Source organism: Rhinoderma darwinii, chromosome 2 (assembly GCF_050947455.1).
Source record: "Rhinoderma darwinii isolate aRhiDar2 chromosome 2, aRhiDar2.hap1, whole genome shotgun sequence".
NCBI classification, from domain to species: Eukaryota; Metazoa; Chordata; class Amphibia; order Anura; family Rhinodermatidae; genus Rhinoderma; species Rhinoderma darwinii.
The window spans coordinates 114,539,240-114,549,266 of NC_134688.1; positions in this window are offsets into that span (position 1 = coordinate 114,539,240).

Below are 10,027 nucleotides of genomic sequence, written 5' to 3' on the forward strand. Positions count from 1 at the left end.
GAAGCAAAGGAGCACCTAGTGGATTTTGAGGACTCCTTTTTATTAGGCACCATGTCCGGTTTGAAGAGGTTTTGTGGTGCCAAAACAGTGGAAACCCCCAAAAGTGACCCTATTATGGAAACTAGACCCCTTGAGGAATTCATTGCAGTTTTCTTGGGGTGCATGCAGCTTTTTGATCCGTTTTTATTCTATTTTTAGGTGGCGTGGTGATTAAAAAACAGCAATTCTTCTATTGTTTTTTATTCTATTTTTTTTACAGCGTTCACCGTGCGCTATAAATGACATCCACTTTATTCTGCGGGGCGATACGATTACGGTGATACCAGATGTTTATAGTTTTTTTTATGTCTTATGGCGTTTACACAATAAAATACTTTTTGTAAAAAATCATTTATTTTTTGTGTTGCCTTATTCTAAGAGCCATAACTTTTTTATTTTTCCATCAAGAAAGCCGTGTGAGGACTTTTTTTTTTGCGTAACGAACTGTAGTTTCGATCAGTACCATTTTTAGGTACGTGTGACTTTTTGATCTCTTTTAATTCAATTTTTTGGGAGGTGAAGTGACAAAACAATTGTGATTCTGGTATGGTTTATTATTAATTTCTGTTATAGCGTTCACCGCGCAGGATAAATAATGAAATAATTTTGTAGTTCAGGCCATTACGGACGCGGCGATACCAATTATGTATAGTTTATTTGTTTGTTTTTATTAATAATAAAGGACTGATAAGGGAAAAAGGGGGATTTTTGCTTTTATTACTTTTAAAACTTTTATTTTCTTATTTTGACACAACTTTTTTTTGGGCTGAGTTCTCCTACAACAACCATACTAGTGAGTCCACCACCTCCAGCCCATTCTTTATTGTCTATGGCCAACATCCACAAATGCCTCTCCCTATTTCCACTACGTTCCCGGTACCTGCAGCTGACTCTACTCTGGAGCCAGAGGAGAACATCAATGCTCCTGCCCTCGTGAAGAAGTTTCTCTCCCGCTCTGGCCCCAAGAAGAGGGGGCGTAAGAGGGGGGATACTGTAGCGTCTATGGCTGCGGATCGTCGTCCTGACTTACCCTTTTTGACGGCCGCGGCCATGGATGAGTGAGTACCGGGCTGCATCTCCCTCCTGGGAGAAGCCGGCACTCACTTCCGCGTTTTGAGACGGACTCCCGCAGGGTGCGCGTGCCCGCGTGTGCTCGGCCTTAAAGGGCCAGTACGCGCACATGCAGAATAGCTGCAAATTAGCCCAGAATGCCTCTGAACTATAAAAGGGGCTCTGCCCTCCCAATCATTGCCTGAGCGTTGTTGTGTTATCCTAGTTTGTCTTTGCAAATGGTCTCCTAAGGGTATGTGCACACACACTAATTACGTCCGTAATTGACGGACGTATTTCGGCCGCAAGTACCGGACCGAACACAGTGCAGGGAGCCGGGCTCCTAGCATCATAGTTATATACGATGCTAGGAGTCCCTGCCTCTCTGCAGGACAACTGTCCCGTACTGTAATCATGTTTTCAGTACGGGACAGTAGTTCCACGGAGAGGCAGGGACTCCTAGCATCGTACATAAGTATGATGCTAGGAGCCCGGCTCCCTGCACTGTGTTCGGTCCACTACTTGCGGCCGAAATACGTCCGTCATTTACGGACGTAATTAGTGTGTGTGCACATACCCTCAGTGTTTTCCAGTTCCCAGTGTTTCCCGTTCCTGCTGTCTGTACCCTGTATCCCGTGCTACCGTGCCCCTGTGCCTTGAAGAGTTGGAGTCGTGTTGTGCTCTCCGCTGCATCTACTGTGTTGCACCCCGCCGGGTGTCTGTCTACTGCCGGAGCCTCATCTTAGCCTAAAACCACCGCTACTGTCTACATTGCCTCAGGTATCCTTTCAGAACTATAGACATTGCATATACCTGTTTGGCCAGCTGCTATCCCGCTACGCGGTACGGCCCAGTGGGTCCACACCCCGCTGCCCCATACAGTATAATGCCCCCTTAGCTGCCCCTAGGACATGTCGTGAGTTTTACGCAACGGACTCACGCTGCGCAAAAATCATGGACTGTCTGCACGGCCCCATAGACTAACATAGGTTCGTACGACACGCGTGAAACTCACGCTCGTTGCGCGGACGTATATCACGCTTGTGTAAATCCGCCCTTAAAGTGCAGAGTGGGTGCAAATCCCGAAATCCCAGGTTCTCAGACCCCCACCGATCGCTAAAACAAAGCTGCAGAAGTGTTCTGTTGAGTGCAGAGCCGCTTAGTTTCTGATCGTCTCTTTTGGAAAGCCGATCAATTGGTGTACGGGCTCATATACTTTCTGTTGAGCCTGTACACCAATTGCTTGGCTTTCCGAGAAAAGCGGATCAGAAGCGAAGCGGCTCAGCAATCACCCGAGCTCTTCTGTCGCTTTGTTTTAGCGATTGGTGGGGGGTATCAGTGCTCGGACCCTCACCGATCAAAACTTCTGACATGTCAGAAGTTTTTAGAAAGTTTAATTACCTTTTAAGTAAAGGAAAGGCAGCACTCCATGGTACAAAAGTGAAAAAAGGTGGTTCTCTATCTATCTATCTATCTATCTATCTATCTATCTATCTATCTATCTATCTATCTATCTATCTATCTATCTATCTATCTATCTATCTATCTATCTATCTATCTATCTATCTATCTATCTAGTAGAAAAAAGCAGCACCTCATATAGAACATAAGGTGCTGTGTGAACTTGACCAAGGTCCACCAGGTAAGTAGAAAAACAAAGAAATCACAGCATTCCAATGCTTTTCAAAATATAAATAGTGGTTTATTCATGTCAATGCTGCATTGTTCCAGCACTGCCACGGGCCTTTTTTTGCTTGAGAAAGGCCCTGTGACAGGGCTGAAACGTTGGAGCATTGACATGAATAAACCACTATTTACATTTTGAAAAGTGGTTCGGAATGCTGCGATTTCTTTATTTATCTATCTATCAAAATATGCATTTATGTTTATTTAAAAATGTCATCCCCTTATACAGTCATAAAAATATAAAATTCAATTTTTCGGCATTTATCATTAGGAGGAGCTCGCTGCTTTAAGATTTATACAGCTCCTATTTAACTCAATAAGCGCTGTATTAGGGTGGATTCACATGCAGCAGATTTTGTTGCAGTAATGGTCTATCCACATCAGCATCGGGTTCCGTTTGATGTTTCCGTTCAACCTTTCCGTCAGAGGAACAGATGAACAGAAAGCCGAACGTAAAATATAGCTTCCGTTTGCATTAGCATTGATTTCAACGGTAATGCTTCCGTTTCAGTTGGTTTCCGTTTGTTTCCGCTTCGTAAAGTTCCAGTTTTTTTTAACTGAAACAATAGCGTAGTCGGCTTTCCGTTCATCTGTTTCTCTGACGGAAAGGTTGAACAGAAACCCCAAACGGAACCCAACACTGTTGCGAACAGGTCCTAATTTAACTGCGACTGAAAATCTGTTCCATTCATGTGAATGTGGTTGTTTCTGCAGCAGGTGCATCTATTTCTGCACGTTCCATTCAGAAGAATAGAACTGATTTTCGGTCGCAGAAATCTCCGCAAAATAATCTACCGCGTGTGACTGCACTCTTAATCTGTATCAGTGAAAGTTGCAGGTAAACAGAAATTTATCATTTAACTTATGGGGCCTGTGGTGGCCTCCCATAACAGTGGTGTTGTCTGCCATTATGGTAGGTGTGCCACTGTACTTTGATGCATCCCTAATGAAGAAAATATGAATAGATCTGTAAGGCGATCTGCGCACACTACGTTTTAGCACTACGTTTAGCGTGTACGTTGGGAAAGCTCCTGACGTAAGCACTAAACGTGTCCATAGGACATATAGCCCGACGGAGGCCCTAAGAGTGAACTTTTGGCCTCTGTCAGCTGGTATTTGTTAGTATAACTTTTTTGGAGGATGAAAGAGCGTAGAAGACTACCACGGCATACACAGGTATACGTTTAACATATACGATAGCCTTTCATGACAAATATGTTAAACGGATACCATTAGAATTTAAAGGTAACGTAGTCGTTAAATGGATGCCTAACAGTGGCATCCATCACCTATAGACTATAATGATATCTGTTTTACATATACTTCATGAGCGTTCATGACGTGTACGTTTAATGTATACCATTAAACTCTATGGTGAAGGATGCCATTGTTAAGGTATGTGTCATGGCCGACGTTCAACGTATATGTTGGGAGTTTTTATTTTCTATATACATTAAACAAAGGCTAAAAATTTGATGTTAACATAGCCTAATAAAAAATTAAATAAATAAAAACTGTACTCCCAGGGTAACAAACAAAAACTTTACTATTAGGCTATGTTCACACGGGGTATTTTGCCGAGTTTTTTGACGCGGAAACCGCGTCGCAAACCTCGGCAAAAACGGCCCGAGAACGCCTCCCATTGATTTCAATGGGAGGCGTCGGCGTCTTTTTCCCACGAGCAGTAAAACTGCCTCGCGGGAAAAAGAAGCGACATGCCCTATCTTCGGGCGCTTCCGCCTCTGACCTCCCATTGACTTCAATGGGAGGCAGGAGAAAGCGTATTTCTCGCTGTTTTATGCCTGCGGCGCTCAATGGCCGCGGGCGAAAAACGGTGCCATAATCGCCGCGAAAATCGGCGTGCAGGGAGAGGAATATCTGCCTCAAAGTTCCAAACGGAATTTTGAGGCAGATATTCCTCCCCCAAAATATTCCGTGTGAACATAGCCATTGGGTTCAGTAGTACAGATTTCTGCAGTTATTATTCTGTTTAATGGGAGTTGTAGAAATTTGTATGTATAAGGTCCCCCTAAGGGTGTGTGAAGGCAGACAGAATTTTATTATTAAAGGGATATTCCCATCTTACACATAAATGTGTAATAGGTGCAGGTCCCACCCCTGCCAGAAAATGAACAGAGTGGTGGCCATGCAGCTTTCTCTATTCAGTTCTTTGGGAGTTAAGGAAACAGCTCAGCAAGCGAGCTCCCCTGTTTCCATAACTCCTATACAAGGGAATGGAGAAAGTCGTTCACATTCACAGCTATCACTTCATTAATTCTGCGCCTGGATGGGGCAGCCCGTCAGACTCCCGTTCTCCATAAATGTGCGGATATGCCATAAATGTGTGAATTGGAAATACCCCTTTAACTCTATATCTGTATGAGGGTGGATTTACACGAGCGCGTGCGTTTTGCGCACTCAAAAACCGCTGCATTTTGCGTGCGCAAGATGCAGTTGACAGCTCCGTGTGTCATGTTCATATGGATGCGCGACTGCGTTCTTTTCACCCAGCTGCCATCATTATGACACTCCGTTTGGATGTTTGTCAACAGAAAAGCACGTGGTGCCTTTCTGTTTACATTCATTCTTTTACTGCTGTTGCGCGAATAAAGCGCGTCCCACGGAAGTGCTTCCATGTGGTGCGCGCGATTTTCACGCACTCATTGACTTCAATGGGTGCGTGATGCGCGAAAAACGCCAAAATATAGAACATGTCGTGAGTTTTACGCAGCGGACTCACGCTGCACAAAACTCACGGACAGTCTGCACTGCCCCATAGACTAGCATAGGTCCGTGCGACCCGCGTGAAAACCACGCTGGTTGCACGGACGTATAGCACGTACGTGTAAATCCGCCCTAAAGGTAATCAGTAGATTTTAAGCCCTGTATCTAAAAAACAGAGCTCCAATCCCTATAAAGATATATTATGAAATTAGTGTGCACAGAACTTTGGATTTAGCTTAAATAAAATGAAGTTATACGTACACGTTAGTTCTTTATGGCATTAGACCACTGCAGATAATACCATCTTCAGCATCCTAAATCACCAATAAGATTACATTACCCTTAACCACCTTAGGCTGGGTTCACACGTGGCGGAATTTCACTTAAATTCCGCTGCGGACACTCCGCAGCGTTAATCCGCAGCGGAGCCGTTTCTGCATTGACTTCCACTTCTATTTAGAAGTGTTCGTTTAGACGATGCGTAACATTCCGCTGCGGAGCATAGGCTGCGGAGCGGAATTTGGTGTCCGCAGCATGCTCTGTCTGTTGCGGAGCAGTGGCGGACTCATGGCGGAATTTCTCCATTGACTTCAATGGAGATTCTAAGTTCCGCAATGAAGTCCGCAGCTGTCATGCACATGTTATGTGTGCTGCGGATACGTCTTGCTTTTTTGCCATGACATTTCTTCATTCTGGCTGGACCTATGTATTTCTAGGTCTACAGCCAGACTGAGGAAGTCAATGGGGCTCCCGTAATGACGGGAGCGTTGCTAGGAGACGTCTGTAAATAGTCACTGTCCAGGGTGCTGAAAGAGTTAAGCGATCGGCAGTAACTGTTTCTGCACCCTGGATAGTGACTACCAATCCCAATATACAGCAACCTGTCAAAAAATATAAGTTCATACTTACCGAAAACTCCCTGCTTCTGTCTCCAGTCCGGCCTCCCAGGATGACGTTTCAGTCTAAGTGACGGCTGCAGCCAATCACAGGCCAAGCACAGGCTGCAGCGGTCACATGGACTGGCGCGTCATCCAGGGAGGTCGGGCTGGATGCCGAAAGAGGGACGCGTCACCAAGACAACGGCCGGTAAGTATGAAATTCGTTTACTTTCACTAGGGAAAGTGCTGTCCCTTCTCTCTATCCTGCACTGAATAGGGAGAAGGGAAGCACTTTTCCCGCAGTCCGCAGCAGCTAGTCCGCATCAATTTACTGCACATTTTGTGCAGATCCGCAGCAGAATCTGCAACGCAGATTCTGTGCGGCATTGATGCGGACAGTTGCGGAGGAAATCCGCCACGTGTGGTCATGCCCTTAGATATATTAGGTATTATCCTCTAAACCACACTATACCACTAGAAATCTTATTGCCAAGAATCCTATTACCAACCCATAACCAAAACTATACAAAAACATGTGATGTAGTACATAAAGTTGGCAAAGTGGGGTGGAGGACATAAGGGCATCACTGCGGTGGGCATCAATATAATGGATTGCTAGAGAAAACTGAAAATCATGGAGTGTATATAAACTAAACAGAGTTGTTTTCCTGGTCCATTTCTAGCCCATGATCCCATTGCAGACTGGTAGCAGTGCTATTATTAGGCTGGCTTTCCCACGTAGCGTAAATGCTGCAGAATTTTCGCAACAGAATTCTGTGCGGAAATTCCACAGCGTTTACAGTAGCAGCAAAGTGGATCAGATTTAGAAAATCTCATGCCCACGCTGCAGAAAAAAAAGCAGTGTAAACGTTAATAAATTGACCTGCAATGCGGAATTTAATTCTGCAGCATGTCAATTTATGCTGCGTTTTTGTTGATTTTCCGTTGCGGGTTTTCCCCATTGAATTCATTGGGGATGCAAAATCCGCAACAGAAAGCCAAGCGTTGCAACTTTTGCGGCGTAATCACAGCATTTACGCCGCAAAAATCGCAACGCCGGAAGAAAAAAAATCATACTTACCCAGAACGCCCTCCTTCTTCCTGCAGTCCGGCCTCCTGGGATGTCGTTGTATCCCATGTGACCGCTGCAGCGTCACATGGCCTGAAACGTCATCCAGGGTGGCCGGAGCAGACATCAGAGGAGGGTGGGGGTAAGCATGATCGTATTTCTTCCGCAGCGGAATTTACGTCCGAAAAATCGCACCACAATCGGACGGAATGTCCTGCGGGTTCCAGGTCGAACATGCTGCATGATTTTTACGCAGCGTATCTGTCCCGTGGGAACCTGGCCTTCGTATTCTACCTGGATTTCCCTTACTTAGTTGTCCCCCACAGTAGCCATATGAACAAGTTTGTGGCAGTGAATGTTGCAGTTCTAACTGACGCAGAGCAGGAAATCTCAGCATGATCTGAAGCACAAATCAGAAGCAGTGGTATAATAATAGAAGATAATCACGGCACTCTCTTCAGTAATTTCATGAATTGAGGAGTTATTTATAGGATTCAAAATTTAATATGTGTTTTCTAAAAGGTGCGAAGAAATATGTCCTGAGTGACAAATATAAGGATGTTTCAGTTCTCCCAGATAAGTCGCAAAATGTAGTGTGTTAGCAGGTATGGAACCGGCTCTAGAAGCGCAGTGGTATAAGCGCAATGGTATTAGCATCCAATATTATATAAAAAGTTACTAGAGAAAAGAAGTGTGGGAGATTTATCAAAACTAGTGCAAAGGAAAGTGGAGGAGCTGCTCATGCCAACCAATGAGATTCCAGCTGTCATTTTTCAGAGGCCCTTTTTAAACTGAGATACGCAATCTGATTGGTTGATATAGGCAACTATTCCACTTTTCCATTGCATTCGTTTTTATAAATCTCCTCCAATGTTTTCACGTTGCTGGACTGCTGACGGTCTGCTGCTACCCCAACATAGCATTTTATGAATATAATGGTGGTTTCTCTTGGCTCAAATACCCACAAAATCTCTCTCAGACCGGAGCAGGCAAAAATAAATTGGGTATGATCCAACAAATACCCTAAATAACATATATAAAGTACAGTGAAGTTTACCGCTCAGACGGCACTGGTAACAGTCCAATATCATTCAGTATGGGCTCTCTCCCAGAAAAATGCAGTGGACAGTCCGCAATCCAATGAGGGTGTGGATGGTAATTCTTATCCTTGTAGTTCCACCAAGCTCCTTATCGTCTCTCTCCACATTCAAAGAACTCCTGGTTAATTAGACACGTCACACATGCCCCAGAGGAAGCCGGAAGGGCGAAACCCAGGGTCGGGCGAGAGTGTTTGGCGTGCCGCTTAGAAATGTTAAAGATTTTTACTTACCTTGATGCTTTTATTTCTTGTTACTTCTGTGAGTATGGATTAAACTTGGCGTGGAGCAATCTTTTTGCAGAGGGTGTTGCACTATGTGTCTTCCTTTTTCCATCTATTAGAGACATAAGATCCTTTTCCTACCAGGAGTTCTTTGAATGTGGAGAGAGACGATAAGGAGCTTGGTGGAACTACAAGGATAAGAATTACCATCCACACCCTCATTGGATTGCGGACTGTCCACTGCATTTTTCTGGGAGAGAGCCCATACTGAATGATATTGGACTGTTACCAGTGCCGTCTGAGCGGTAAACTTCACTGTACTTTATATATAGCATTTTATGAATTTGCTGTTTAAAACCACAACTATGTTTGGAAAAATGATCACAAGTCATTTAGGAAAGAAAAGACATAAGAAATAATTATTGATGGTTTTCTATACTCCTTGCTCCTGCTGAACAAATAAGATCTGCAGTGAGTTGCATATTGTGACTTGCACAAATTTCCTAATCAATAAATTTACAATGAAGACGTTGAATGAATCTGAAATCGTCACTTTCTCTGGGGAGAATTCTCAGGAGACCATGTAATGCTGGATGAAACGAGATCTGTTTCTACATGAGGATGACTTCTTGAGAAATGGCAGATAACATCCTGCTCTTTTTATCTGTTGCATTGCTGATAAGTGGCCTCTCCAAAGAAGATGAGATATCCACAACTGCATTAAGACATTGACACCAGAATTGATTCTTGTAATGTGACAAGTGTTTCCTTGAAAAGGAACATCAAAGGTTTATTCACAAGTGTATTAGGCTTCGTTCACATCTGTGCTAGGGCTCCGTTCCGTCTGAGCTTTCCGTCGGAACGGAGCCCTGACAGACAATGGTGACGGATCCTGTGCCAATGGTTTCCGTTTGTCTCCGTTGTGCAAGGGTTCCGTCGCTTTGACGGAATCAATACCATAGTCGCTATCGATTCCGTCAAAAAGACGGAACCCTTGCACAACGGAGACAAACGGAAACCATTGGCACCGGGTCCGTCACCATTGAAATCAATTTGTGTCTGTCTGGGCTCCATTCCGATGGAAAGCTCTGTCGAAACGGAGCCCTAGCGCAGATGTGAATGAAGTTTAAGTTCTTAAGTTTCTGCCATTGTGCAAACTGAAGAGTCGAATTTGTTTAAACATATCTTATTGTACGGGGCGGGTACTCTGCGTAAAAGCATGCAGCGTTTCCGCCCTGTGCACTGCAGGGAATTCCAGAC